Genomic DNA, 13,237 nt, shown 5'->3' with positions numbered 1-13,237 from the left:
TTGCTCTATCGTCTCAATTATTGCACTTCCTCTTATTTATCTCCAACTTCTACGACGCTGTCTGAACAACACAGCAGAAATACTAGTTCTCAAGTGTAATACTCTGCGGAACGTTACGTAAAACTGACACGATCTCTGGATCTTTTTCTGTCATCAGCAACTCGACTTTGGAACAATCTTCTTTAAAACACCGGAGAAATACCTTGAAAGTCCTATTTCCCACGACGATTTTCAGTAAGTTTTGACTATTAATGTGAAAGAAGTTGCGAATTTGATCAATGTGTTCAACCTCTCTAATATCGATATACTCATATTGTTTGTAAAAATGTGTTCAAGGTGTTGGTCTGAATAAGCCTGAGAGTAGTAGTGTCAGTGTGTGGCGGACCGTTTGGCAGTGTATATGGTTTGAAAACGATGTACGCTAACCCGCCATGTAGTGGAGTAAGGATTACTTAAAAAGGGATTTTGTAATAATGTGTTCTGAGGAAAAAAATATTGAGAAAAAGAGATTATATGAATGGAAGAACGACGAAAGCCAACGTTTAAGGTAATCCAGCTTTTATATTTGTTACTTTGTAACTTCATATTCACGTTAAATGATAACAGCCAAACAGTTTCAGAATAAAGATTCATTGAAATCCTTGACCACGGTTTCGGTATATCTAAATGTACCTTCATCAGAAGCAAAAATACACTAAAACCACATCCTGCAGTGGAGATGCATATAACACTCGTGCCAAAGGCGTCGTTAGTAGTTAAAATTATGCTGAACAGATGGAGGTGATATTTTAATTTTAATTGCTGGCGACGCCTTTGGTAAGATTGTTTTATGCATCTCCAGTGCAGGATGTGGTTTTAGTGTATTTTTGTTTCCGATGAAGGTACATTTAGATATACCAAAACCGTGGTCAAGGATTTCAATTAATCTTTATTCTGCAAATGTTTGGCTGTTATCATTTACCGTGAAGATTTTCAACAGTTGCTGCTTCAGCCATATTTGAAATTTTGTAACTGCTTATTGTTAGAACATTGCGTATGGTTGAAATTTGCTGCAAGAATTTTGTAATGCAACATATGATTCTGTATTATACTTGAAATAAATGTCAAGGAAGGCAATTGCACACTAGAAAGTTATAAAGAAATATTTTTCCAATTTGTCTACGTGTGAGAACTTTATGAAAATATACATTGTTGTCTTTCCTTGATGACACACAGTCAAACTTGGAGTTTTTGCTCTCATTTATGAGTCGTTAAGATTTGTTCCCCATTTTCAATTTTTTACTTCCATGATCCTGTTTGCACACTCGCATTGCACAACGCAAGTTGTGTGCTGAGAAGCATTTCCTGAAAACTGCTAAAATACCGTTTGCACTGCACATCGCAAGTACGGCAAGTGATATATGATTTTTGACAGTCTCGTCGTTATCCTAATAGTGATAGGTTGTCGAGCAGACGAGCGTTCCGTGCGTACAGCTAGGCCAATAAATTTAATTATCGTCAAAGTGCATGTCCACTGTAAGGTGCAGATACTGTCAGAGAGTACTTGTGAAAATAATATCATATCATTTTAGAGTTTTAATACTTGTAGAAGATTTCAGTAAAGTGCTACCTTGTGAATTTTCAAGTAGTTTTATGAGGAAGTCAGATGCGTTAATTTTTGTATCCATTTTCTGTGTAATTACAATAATAGTTCAAACACAGTGATTGTTTGCTAGAGTTAAGATAAAGATTAGCAACATTCAGGCCAGCACGATAATTTCAATCACTTTGTTTTGTAGTCAGACAGCATGTGTAAATTTCTTTAAAAACGGATTGCTTTCTCGCGGGCCGATTGTTTTATGTACCGGCTAGTCTGGATTTTGCATTGTATAGCGTGAGCTCCTCATACTTCCGTAGTATTTTGATGTTACAATAAGTTTCACACAGTCCTCAGATATCAGCTTGGCACTTGTAAACACGAGATTAAAAGTACGTAAGAAACTTTCAACCTCCCAGACTGAAAATCTCAGCTAATGGCCCATCTTCTATCACAATAGCGATCTCTCCCATATATTACTCTGCAGCATATTTCCGTCAGTCTTCCTGCTCTCACGTCGTCGGCAGAGTTCTCCATTTAAATTTTGTTCCTTCATAATAGCCGCTAAACTGTCAAGTCAGTCTTCTCCTCATTTTCTCTTTCACTTCTGGCAATAATAAACATGGTTTCAAATGTGCTAAACCGATCTGTACCACTCTCAATGCCCTTTACAGTTATTATTATTATTATTAATATTATTATTATTATTTTGTAATATCTTTTGTATGTATTGTTCCTGGTAAGATGTAAGAGATGGTATTTAAGGAAGACGAAACTACAAGTTTTTACTGTACGTTACTGATCGTTATGATAGTGAAATTATTGCAAATAAGAATGCTACTCTCATTTCGAAACAATGTGAAAAGCATGCCGGTGTAACATCCTGCCCAATATATAATTTGATTCAAAGGAACTACGAAAGTAAATCAGGAATGTTCAAACTGGAGCTAAAGTTTTTCTCGGATAACGCTCTCAGCCGGTTCTTTGGATTGTCGGTTCGATAACTTGCAAGACAGAGCATCAATAAAAATATTACTGTGTTTTTCGTGTGTATTGTACCTAAATAAGATTACAACACATTCTCATTACAGTGCTGCACGGGGAAGCAGCGCGGTTTGACGCGCCTTGTCGCGGTCGTGCGGCTCCCCCGTCGGAGGTTCTAGTCCTGTCCTCCCTCAGGCACGGGTGTGTGTGTTGTACACAGCGTAAGTTGAATTTAGATTAAGTAGTGTGACCGATGACATCAGCAGTTTGGTCTCATAAGTCCTTACCACAAATTTCCAAAATTTCTCATTACAGACACGAAAAAAATTAACACAAGAGTATGAACAATCGCCTCTCATAGCAAAGAGTAATTTCAATCATTCTGTTCTTTTCCAAATATTCATAGATTAATCTGGAGGCTCTTTGGCAAGGTACTGCTATTATATGACATAAGATTACTATTAACTTATGCTGCGATTTTGTTGCACTGAATGTAAGAGACACAAATATTAGCTTCAGTCTCTTTTTCAGGAATCTCCCGTTTTTTATGCAGTATTTCCCCCCTTTCTTTCGTTGGCACAATTTCTTTCTTTTTCCTCCAGCGATATGACCGAGGAACAGAAAGGACTTCACATATTAGCAGATACATAGTCGTTTATTGTACCTCATTGAAACTTGTTGCCATTATTTCTTATAGCGGGTTTTATTGAAAGTACACAACACACACATTGATACTACAAGGCGATACTGCTTGAACACATATAAAAGAGGGGTACGAACCGAAGAATGGAGACAGATATAGAAATCAATAAACACTTCTTTATTTACCTCAGAGAATACTTGACATCATTTCATTTAACCGATAGGGAGCAACGTCATTTAGCGTAAACCTATGACTCTCGAGTAACAAAAACGGAAACAGCTATAAATATCTCTTCAAACAAACAAGGAATTTTATTGATCAATGATTATTTGCTTTTTTTCGTCTTATGGCATCGGATAGAACATCACGTAGCAAAACAAAACAATAGCGATGAAAAAAAAGAGAGGGCAACAAAACTCATACGCTTGTACGGTTGTTGTTATGCAGTATCTCAATAAAATATTTTTACTCATAAATATTGTTACATATATTCAAGGATATTGTGAAGTATAGTAGCTTTGAGAGAACATGCATTGAGAAGGAATACAAAGAACACAGTTCCTTGAGGAAGTTGCCTGACTTCCTTTAAAGAATGTGTTTTTGACTGCATATTCTCGAAACGTCTACAAAGTATAAATTACAAAGCGCTTTCGTCACAGTAGGAAATTGTGGATATGATTCTCTTGGCGCTACATGTAACATAATTTATTATTAGTAAGTCTGCAAATAATTTTACTAGAAGCTAAATATAACTTTTCGAAATATAACGCTAGAAGTGACAAGTTAAAATTGCTGACATTCAACTCTGAGTATAGCGCTATTGACATGCATTGTATATGACACATGTCACCCGACTTCTTGAATAAATTTGCGCGAAACTAATTGGCAGTTGCATGATAATGAAATAAGGAGTTCACTAAAAACTTCTCATTAAATTAATTGTAATTATGGAGAAGCAGTAAAGCTCGGAACGCATGAAATTTATAATTTGTATACTTCAGTAATACAACTTAAATATTAACGAAATTTGGATTATGTACATTAAAAGTTTATTATCATTTTCTGAAATACATGTCTTGTGGTGGTAGTCATGATGATATAGAATGTTCTCTTGCTTACGACCTAACAGTTTTAAACAAAATTTATCTAGAATGCGCTTCTCTAATACCGACATTCTTCTGGTTTAAACGACTGTTTGCTTGATGTCATACGAAAACGAGTTTTAGAACTATAGTCGTACATTCCCAGTTTCGTTCTTTTATTTCAGTTTCGTATATTTGCCTAAGAACAATAATCTCTTACTTTGAAGCAGAAAATTATATCAGAACAAAGTGCTCTTTAGTTGCATTTAATGTATTCAAACGGAAACGCTAATTTAGTTTACATGTTTTTCGTTGACTGACCCTTCTACGGAATAAAACATGTGAATAATGGCATTATTGTTGAAAACTTCAATATGAAAGAGAAACAGAACTTCAAAGTGACAGAAGCTTCAACTTGAAAATATGTAACTTTGTAATACACAAGATGATTTAGCTGTGCTATCGAAGTCATATTACGCAACTCGCAGTGTTATTACTGGCCTTCATAAACCACGAGTGAAATATTCATATTCTTTCGCTCAGATCGCACCAACTATCACTCCTAGAGAAAAGATTACGAAATTTGATGTAGTTAAATTTTGTACGGGGATACGTTTTCGATGGAGGCCACTGTTTTCGAACTATTCAAAAAAAAGTACAAAAGTGACATCAAACGCGCGTCCAGCCCACACTCGTCACTCACCAGTCAGAATTGCTACTATGTTGTTCGTGTCGCCCCAATGTACAAACATTTATGTCTACGCGAACTATTCCCGATATACGGTCTTTTTTGGTCCTATTGAATGGGCTCTTAGCCACCAGCGAAATCGGCTACTTCGTTAACTTTACGACTATAATCGTGCCCGTGAGCGTAATGAGTGATAAACGACTTTTGTAAGCCTTACGCTAAAACTATTAATGCTGACAGTTCGATCTGAACTTGTTCCTTACAAGCGTAGCAAATTTGTAGTCAGAAGGCGTGACGAATGCAACGATGTAACCGTTTAATGTATGTTGTTAAAATTCATCCCATATTTATTAGGTACAATGTACACAAATGTCAATTTTACAATTTTTAAGTGTTCGAATAAGGTCGAGTGTGCGAAATAATTGGTGAAGTTGAAAATATTTGTAGAGCTGTAGGACGGAGTGCCATGAACAGCACGTTAGAAATCATCCCGTATATGTTTCATATTACCTTTCGACATCCAGCTGTAACGCTCAACTTATATAGATTTTTCTTTTCTCCGGTGAAGTACTAATTTCAAACATAGGAGAGGAAAGATATTAATTTCAAATTGTCGCTGAGAGATAGGAGAAAGGCAGAGCAGGTGGGGAAAAGTGCTTTTAATAAGATTTGCGGAAAAAAATCTGTTTCACCTTCTCATCAGCTAAGTTCCGAGCCGCTACTGAGTTTGATTCCCGGCCGACCGAGTACGCAGAAGATACGGTGAAATCACGGAACAGTAGTCGTGGGAAAAGAGACACGGCGAATACAATAAGTCGTTGATTTCTCAAGAACGAAGACTAAAAACTAATAGTGTCGAGTCAGCCGTAGATTTATATACGTTTTGGACTGTCGTACTTCAGTTTATGGCAAGGTAGGGCTATTGCTGTCATTATTAGCACTGATTCAAAACAGTTAGACAGTAACATTACGAGGCGCATTGCCGGTACTGTTCTTGGCAAATAATATTCAGATATTTTTGCTCAACGGACGATTGTTTATTTTACTGGGAAGATATGTGTGACATAGCGATTCTTTATTTTTATCTCAGCGAAGTGTAAGTTTTTTATTAGTAACTGCTGTAAAAATTGTGACATTCATTTATTCTATGTTTTGAACAGTCAGTTTTCTTTGTAGTGCAGTCACTCCCAGAATGACGGAACATTATTCGTATAGTCAGATGCGTATTCTATGGTCCCAGGCATCATTTTTGTCCTGGTAACATAAAATTGTCAGGGGATTTTCATTTTAGGCCTTTTAACTTTAAAAACATCTTCACTCTTCGAAGTTTAACTCAGGTCATAAACTTTATTCAAACTTATTAGAAAAGGGAACCGCTACTTGTCCATGCGTTACGCTATTCAGTGGTAAGCCTCTAAGTTACGCCCCACTGTTTCCTAATTTCAGGCAGTCATCTTCCATTAGACAGTCGTCTTGGTCTTCCCTCATTCCTGGAATACAGCTGAGAAATTATTTGATCTATCTAGCCTCCATCCGCCTACCTACATTTCCCACCTACGTCCAGTTCACTTATCTTTGCAGTTAAAATAACGTATTCTAATCCACCCTATTTCCTGATTCAATTGTTTTCTCATTTCTTCTATTAATTCTCGACATGCATCTCTCCATCGCTCAGTAAGCAGCGGTTAGCTGTTGAATCGTTTCCTTATTCTAAGCTTTTGAAAACAGCCAGATGTTGCACTCTGTATTTTTTTATTTGCCGATTTCGCTCTTCGTATGAGCAATAGCATCGTTAGAATATACTCTGTAAAAGATACAAATTGAAATAATACGGAAAACTTTCCCTGACGTTACGTAAAGTGCATATTCTATTTCTAGTACATATGTTGATTTACGTTTAGAGTTGGCAGAGAGCTCTATAGATTTCTAATACATATGTCGATTTACGTTTAGAGTTGGCAGACAGCTCTAAAGATTAAATTGGCTGTATTACTGTACTTCAACTTACTTTTAAACTAATTGCTTTAGACGTTCTTAAACTTACTGTAAATGTAAGTTCAAGCTTTGTAGTACAGCCAGTTTATTCTCTAGAGCTGCCAGCCAACTTTAAACTTACGTTTAAAATACTGTACTTTAAATGTGCTTTAAACTTAAGTTGAAGTACTGTAGTACAGCCAGTTTAATCTTTATTGGCGTCAGCCAACTTTAAACGTAATCGTCATATGCAAATAGAATATGTACTTTACGTAACATGAATGTAAGTTTTCCGTATTGTCTCAATTTGTATCTTTTACAGTGTTTATTCTGATGATGCTCTTGCTCATTTAAAGAGCGAAACCGTAAGTGAAAAATACGAAGTGCGACTTGTGGCTGCTTTCAAAAACTTAATTTTAACAATCGCTCCTCGTCCGGGCAATGCCTGTTCTTGTTTCCTTATTCATTAACATTTTCGTTTCAAACATATCACAAATTTGTTTTTGAAAATTCGATTTAGTTTAACAAAAGCACTCAAGACTATTTTTCGTCTCCTGTGTATTCCTTTTTCTGTCATATATGAAGACAAATCAGCTGGCTCTGTTTCTCCATTGTTAAGCTGAATTGTTGTGTTTTTGAAGTGTTGATTATACGTTACTTTGGTCTTACTACAACTGACTGTAAGGTCTATAGTCAAACTGCTGTATGTTGAAGTTTTCCTGTACTATCGTTAACGCAACAAGTATGGTTCAAGTGTGTGCCATTAACAGGTCTTCCTCCTTTATTCCAAATTTTGAGGATACAAAAACACCTTCTAGAACCGTTGAGAACAATTTTGGTGACAAGGCCTCTCCTTGTACGACATTAATTCCGGTTCTGCATTTCCGATGTACTGAGAAGGTTACTGGAAGCTGTAGCATTGGTGTATATTTCATCACTACATAATCAGATACGATTTCTCATTTGTAATTGTTAGTAGAGTACCTCACACTAAGCCAGGTGAAGTGAAATAACGAGACAGGGCTGGTTCATACGTTATGACACAGAACTCTTGGAATTTCTTTGTCACATTCTCTAGTAGCAAGACATTTTATCTAAAACAAATCAGAGTACTCCACTAATGTCTAGTACCCAAATACATACCACACCCCTTACCCCCTTTCTCATTCACATTACTCCATGGTTTTTTCACTTACCTGCTAACTTTTGCATGCTTATGTGGGTTGTAAATGATATGCTAATTAAATGCATCTATTACCTGCAAGCCCACGAGGAATTATATTTTTGCCACTGAAATTAAACTACTAACTTTTGGATGTCTACTTTCTCTTTATATTTAGTTGCTCAGCTAGTTTCCGAAGATCTTCAGATGTAGCGATCATTTCATATTAATTTCAAATACTGTTAAATGCAAGTGCTATACGGGATGATATATTTCTAATGTTGTCGAAATCACTACGCACCGTTTCCTAACGTACAGCGGCAGTGTAAGAAAATGGAAACAGTATCTTGTTGATTTTGGCTTGCAGATTTCACCAACAGTGGAACGGAAGTACCCGCACTCTATGGATATGCAGCAACGGACAGGCCCTGACCTCTGAATAAATAGGAGTGTCGCCTTTGTCTTTCTTCTACGTGAATATGGTGCCTAGTAATCTGTGGTGCAAATGCCTCCTTCCGATAAGCTTTCAAGTAACAGCTACATCTTTCAAACATACATACAACTTATCAGTTTCACTACATGAAAATTGCGATAGGCTATCACGTCAGTTCTTGCAATCACCCTCTCTCTTCCATTTCTTTGGTACATGAAAACTGCGTCAACGTTATCACGTTACCTCTAGCACTCACATTCCTCCATTGCTTTGGGAACCTCATAGTAAACTGACAGTTATTATTTGCTAATAGAATTACGCACCGGAGCTTGATAAGGATGTGTAAAAGTTTTGATTTCCAATGTTCTTCTTTATGGACAATTATCTCCGCTATGGAGAAATAAAATAACCTGTTTGGTCTGCTCTCTTCTTCTTCTTAACTTAATACATTAGGCTTTAAGCCTCTTTCGACTTTATACAGTGTCTTCACACCTCTTCTTAGGTATTCCTATATCTTTACTATAAGCCAGTTTCTTAGCTAATGAAAATATGAAAAGTCACATTTTATAGCTCCTCGTGCTTATACGTGGCGGTATTTAAATATTTTAAATTTAGTTAGTTCTACTTCTAATTGGATGGCCTTACATTCGTGAAATTTTAGTTTTATTGTTCGTCAGAGTTTATTTTCCAACGCTTTATGGATGATGCCAAATTTACTTAAGAAGCCAGCCAGTTTTTCATCTAGATTACTGTGTAGGAATGTTTGGCAGACCAAACAACTAAAACTTGAAGATTAGAACTTTTGCTGTCTTCAGCGATTTTAGTTCAGACGCGTATTTTCTCCCAGAAAGCCATCACATACGTCTTACTTTCAGAGAAATCAATGTCGTATTCTGTACGTCTGTGAACCCGAGTACACATATAGCTTGTAATAAAATAAATACGCAACCGAAGGCGAGTGATGGTACACTGCAGGTAGATAAATCCCAATACATCAGTAAGGTTTAGTACGGATTTTGTTGAAACTGATTGAACACCGTTTTTTGAAACCTGTAAATTTATACATTTATATGGTCACATAAAACTGTCGCAGGTGGACAGTGAAATGAGGAGAAATTCCGGCATAGGTCCCCCAAAGGATAAAGGAAACATTCCACGAATTCAACTGAGGTGTTTACACACAACCAAAACGTTTATAGCAAATTTAATCTAAAAAGACTTGAGTTCGACTTCTTTCGAATAAGAAGAGTTCGTTGTCTTAACCAGTAGGGCAGTCAATAGGCAGGTATAAATCTGTGTTTTCTGGAAGAGGCCTGCTAAAAGTGTGGCTGGATGAGAAGAATAAGCAGAAAGTTGTCATTCTTGTCATAAGGAACTGCAATTAACTCTTTCACACCTGCATTTTTTCTGGAAGAAGGAAAATTTTTCTTAATGTGGTAGTGCTTTTAGGAGATGTTTTGATGATCTTAGATGCAACATTTGTACAGAAATACGTACCAGTTTTCGAAACACATTTCGTGCGCTGGGGTTCATTTTATGAACTAAAATTAATTACGAAGTATTCTCTGTTGTAATAAATAATAAAGTGATCATTCAATAATTAACATCCAAAATAAAAATAACAATATTCGATTATACAGTAAAATATAGCGAACCAACCACGTCCGTGTATTCTGATGGTCGCGAGTGCTGCGCACTGCTGCAGTGACATGCTGACACTTTCATCGTGATGCCCAACAATTGGCAGCAACTACGCATGATGAAAAGATTGAACCTCAGGTTTCCATAGGGAAAAACACTTCTGTTGCTGTAAGGACACAGTAAATGTTAATGTACACAATTGTAGCCAGAGTTTCTCATACGGTTAAAACACGCTGAAATTGATCTCATCCGGAAATGTCGACTGCGGTGACAATTGACTTCTGAGACTTGATTTCTTCATCACCTGTCTTTCGCCAAGGGGAAACAGGTTGTGGCGTAAAGCTGCTAACCACAAGACTGCACCACAGTGTCACGCATTAAATTCCAAACCTCTCTCTCTCTCTCTCTCTCTCTCTCTCTCTCTCTCTCTCTCTCTCTCCTGTTATGAAGGGACGGCATATGACATTTTTGATGGTGATTTGTCGACAGATGGAGACATACTGTTCAGTACACCCGTCTATGCTTTTAGAAAGGAGCAACTCATAGTTTCACAGTTCTCAGTAAGAACGATAACTCAATTCTGCGCCACATATTGGCACATCACTTTCGTTCATGCTATTTGCTAGCGACATTTCGTAAGAGATAAGAAAAAGTCTCCATTAGAGTAATGTCAAGGAAGCAATTCCCAGGTTTTTTGCGACGCTCAAATGCTTGTTCACAACTCACCTTGCCTTTGACAACGATTCCTATAGGAATGTACATATAGGCAAATTGCGACTCCCAGTTAAAAGTTGTTTTCAAACTAATGGAAATGCGTGAAGGAACATGATCGGACTAGGTCTTCTCTGTCGTACAACCAAAACCTGTCTTGAAATGTGCAGTATAAACCTCACCAACTGTTTCCAGAGCAATTTCGCAATTGTTGTTATGCAGTGCAGTATTTAGTTCTCCTCTGCAGCAACTGTGCATAGGGTTCTTTGCTCTAAACCTGTTCACGTATCCTTGAGAATGTCAATTTAAAGGAAGAGGTGGACTGAAACATAGTTTTGCTTAATTCAAAGGTCGCAAGGCAAGACCAGAACAGTGAATTTGTGAAGAGGATGTTATCTTATTCGTGGTGATTCATTTTTCGACAGTAACACTCAAAACAACGCAAGGTGATAGGAATACACTTCTTGTACGGTTCCGTACCTAAATATGTAAAAACGGAACTTTTATAGGAACACGTAGTTGTCTGTCTGCCTGCCTACCTGTCTGTCTGTCTGTCCGACTACCAAGAATCATTTTTCTCAGTTGAAATTTATGCCACATACTAAGATGACTATGTAAAAGCTTAAAGCTACTAAGTCAATGCAATTTAAAGATAAGGTAATCTATGTCACACATGTACTTGCAGAATCACTCAGCAGACCCTGTAGGGGAAATTCCAGTTGACCTTACTTCTTCCGGTGGAGGACAGTTCATTATTAGCAGATCTGACAATGGAACTCGAAGAAGATGAGGTTCGTTTACTTGTCTTCACCACAATCTTTCAGTGGAGAAAAGTTGTACTGATAGGGTATAGTTGTTTTTTGTAACAGTCAAGATTGAAACTCGAGGACTGGAATGGCATTTCTGAATCTCCTTCAGAATGGGAAATACCATCCGAGTGGTACAATTGTAATGACGGGTGTACCTCGCAAGCCGTCTTACGATGTGCGCCGGAGGGTACTTCTTGTAACACTATCTTCTCCCCCTCTTTCCTGTTGCATTCATGAATGGCACGTGGAAGTAATTATTGTCGGTGGAGCTCCGTATGTAATAATATTTCTATGGTTTCTACGTCGGGATCGCTTCACGAGACGAATGAGGAAGGGAGTATGAGGATTGCCCAGGAAGTAATTCACCGCATTTTTTTCTACGACAGCGCGACCGCTACGGTCGCAGGTTCGAATCCTGCCTCGCGCATGGATGTGTGTGATGTCCTTACGTTAGTTAGGTTTAAGTAGTTCTACGTTCTAGGGGACTGATGACCTCAGCAGTTAAGTCCCATAGTGCTCAGAGCCGTTTGAACCATTTTTTTTTTTTTTTTTCTACGACAGTTCCTTATTGAACATAACGAGAATTGCACACACGAAAGAGTGGCGTTTTATCTACACACTCGATGTTTCCACGTAATCTCCATCCCGTTTTATGGTCTTCCTCCAGCGCGAAACAAGGGCGTGTATGACTTGTCGGTACCAGTCCTTGTCCTGGTGGCGGAGTCAGTGCATCACTGTGTGAATCACCTCCTCATCGTCCTCATAATGTGTTCCATGAATGGCATCCTTTAATGGCCCAAACAAGTTGAATTCCGAGGGTACTAGGTCAGGGCTGTCAGGTGTGATAGCCGCGGATGGTCTCCCCGATCGCTGCAAATCGTGCAGCTCTTCCGAACCGCCGTCTGATGACCTCACCCTCTCGTGCGGGACAGCGACTAACTGTACTTCTATCGACAGCCGACGCTCCATAGATTTTGTACAAGCGTTTGTAAATACTCGCCACAGTTTCTTTCTGTGCAGTGCGAGATTCGATGACAGCACATTGCTTGTAACGTAATCAGCTACAGAAGCCATTTTGAAACTGTCTTGCAGCTACGCTATCTGTCGGAAGTGACGGAAACTTAGCGCGCTCACCCAGAAGACGTCAGATAATACATACGTAACGTTTCTCATTCATAACAATGTTTTCGTCTGACAAAAAAATGTGGTGTGTTACTTTCTGGGCAACCATCGTAATGTGTTGCCCGACTCTTCCTGGAACGTATGCTCTTGAAATTTCAATAGTAAACCTCTCCGTGATACGCAACGCCTCTGTCCCGTGAAGAAACGTGGCACTTCTCAGTCTCTTCTAGCAGTCCAACTTGGTAAGGAGCCCAGACTAGTGAACAATTCTTCAGAAGCGTATTTTGTAAGCCCCATCTTTTTTGGATGAATTACTTTTCCTTCAGATCCTCCCAAGGAATTCCAGTATGGGATTTTCTGTTTCTGCTATTTTTTTCTTTTTTTTCACTCCGGAGTGTTACTCCTGGGTATT

This window comes from Schistocerca piceifrons, chromosome 1 (genome assembly GCF_021461385.2).
Source record: "Schistocerca piceifrons isolate TAMUIC-IGC-003096 chromosome 1, iqSchPice1.1, whole genome shotgun sequence".
Taxonomy (NCBI): domain Eukaryota; kingdom Metazoa; phylum Arthropoda; class Insecta; order Orthoptera; family Acrididae; genus Schistocerca; species Schistocerca piceifrons.
The sequence above is the reverse complement of the archived record's forward strand: the minus strand, read 5'-3'. Positions refer to the sequence as shown.